This window comes from Papio anubis, unplaced genomic scaffold (assembly GCF_008728515.1).
Source record: "Papio anubis isolate 15944 unplaced genomic scaffold, Panubis1.0 scaffold3545, whole genome shotgun sequence".
Taxonomy (NCBI): Eukaryota; Metazoa; Chordata; class Mammalia; order Primates; family Cercopithecidae; genus Papio; species Papio anubis.
In genome coordinates, this window is record NW_022163689.1 from 557 (window position 1) to 2,733 (window position 2,177).

The 2,177-nt window shown below is 35.8% G+C and overlaps 1 long non-coding RNA gene across 1 annotated transcript; it reads right to left on the minus strand.

The window, feature by feature from the left end:
* Positions 1–1,079: 1,079 nt before the first annotated feature.
* Positions 1,080–2,070, minus strand: LOC116273093. The gene is made up of 2 exons (XR_004181575.1): positions 1,807–2,070; positions 1,080–1,217 (listed from the first exon to the last, which is right to left on the minus strand). It is a non-coding gene; the product is annotated as an uncharacterized LOC116273093 (long non-coding RNA).
* Positions 2,071–2,177: the final 107 nt, after the last annotated feature.

Below are 2,177 nucleotides of genomic sequence, written 5' to 3' on the forward strand. Positions count from 1 at the left end.
TAATAACAAGACCTACTTTTGAATCCTGGCTCTCCTTCTTACCACTTGATGATTTTGGCAAAGTCATGTCTTCTCCGTGTCTCAGTTTCTCTTCTCTAAGATAGTGAGATAGAGACTGACAAGGAGCATCGTTTGGGAATCACATGAGATAATGCAGGTAAGATACTTAGTAGAACAGCTGGTCGTCTGTGAGTGCTAGTTTCTTTCCTTCCTCAAGAATGTTGTCAAAGTATCTAGTATAATGATTATGTGAATGCCAAAGAAATACTATTTAAAGTTGAAAATCTCATGAAAATAAGTGTGGGATAGCAGAAAAATCTCAGACTCTGGACTAGAAGACAAAGGTTAGATATAACTGCCTGTTTCCAGTTGTGCCTCATGTAAATGCAGGTGACAAAATGCATTTTATTAGCTGGTTGTAACTGTTAGATGTTAGAGATAGGAAACAGAATTGGCTTATTTTTCTAAGCTTCGGAGAAAATGTACGACAAACATTTAAAATAGTGCTTAGTACTCTTCTCTTTTATGATAACTTATATTGGTAAAAAAGTTTTCTTAAACTACAAAAGAAAAAGAGAAAAACTAGTATTATCTACCTAGAAAACAATCCCAATGTAGTTCCACCTACTCTTGCAATGAAAATGTTGAGGATGTCCTGAAAATTATTTAAATATGCAGACACTTAGTGTCAGCTTTATGTAGGTAGAAGGAAGAGGATTCAAAGTCACCATGTTATAATTATGGTTGTTTAAATAGACTTGCTTTTTTGTGGGTTTTTTTTGTTTTTTTGTTTTTTTTTGGCAAATGTGAGTGTTCTCTTTTAAGGAAGGCTGAGTGGCTCAGATCATTCAGATTTGCAGTAATCAACATAATTTGACTTCAGCAGAATAGGAAATGCAAAGCAACTGGTTTTAGGTTTCACAGTATGATCCTACAAGCGCTGCATGCAAAGACTAAACAGGTAATGGGAAACCAAGAGACTCTATTTTTTCTCATCCTTCCACCTTTTTCATTCTCTGCTAGACAATCCCCTGTGGTAGAAAAAAAAAGCAAAACAGAAAACTAACTTAAACTCTACCTTTTCCCAGAGCGAAGCAGGTCAAAGCCTTCATTTATTTTTTCAAAAGGTAAAACATGGGTTATTAAAGCATCCAGTGAAAACTTCTTAGCCATAAAATCAGCCACAAGTTTTGGGATATCTTCTTTACTCTTAAAGCCTGAAAAGAAGACAGTATCATTGTTGGATTTGACCAGGGTCAGTAGAAGAATTGAAGAGATTTTCCAAATAAATGAAAATTTAGAAAAGGTGCTTCATTCCAGACTGCTATAACTGAGGATAAGAAGAGATAGAGTACTTCAATATGCTTTTATGGTGCCTTGACTTAAAAAAAAAAACACACAGATAAACAAAGTTTCTTAGTTCTTTTGTCTCTCACATAGAAATAATAGTATAGATATTTATGCCCAAAGTAGAGGAGCAAATTTATCAGTTGTCTAAATTTGGGCATAGATATGAAATATTGTGGTAGATTTCCATGTTCTACTAAAAATGTCCATGCCTTCTTACACAGTCACAAGTACAAAAACAGATGGAGATGAAAGATCCTGGGTTATGGTGACAACAGAAGAGTTTATATTGGGACCTTCTGTCTGCATTAGTTCCATATCTAGTTGATTTGGAGACTGTAGATAGAAAAGGAATTTTAATTTATTTTTGATTTGTTTTCAAAACCTTGACTTGTCAGTTGTAGAAGTGGAGATATATTGATGTTAATGAGAATTTGGCACTTGAGCCCAGCTACATACCACCATAAACAGCCCCCTTCCAGGTGCGTCCAGTCAGTAGCAGCATAGGGTTTATTGAGAGGTTCTGGGAATCAGGAGGTACCCCTACGATGACGCTTGTGCCACATGCCTCATGACAACATAACAGGGAAGCCATCTGGAATAAAGTGAATATTTGGCATCTTTAACGTGGAGTGGCATAGTTCCTACTCAAAATGCAGAATATCATGTAATAGGCTTAGCTGGACTGTGAGTGTGTAGAGGAAAGAGATTATGTCTTTTGCTCCTTCATTCCCCTTTTTTGCATAGGATAGTGCTGTGGATTTAGGAAATGCCCAGAAAGTGTTTTTTTTTAATGAAAGAATGGATGAATAAATTGGAGTGCACTTAAT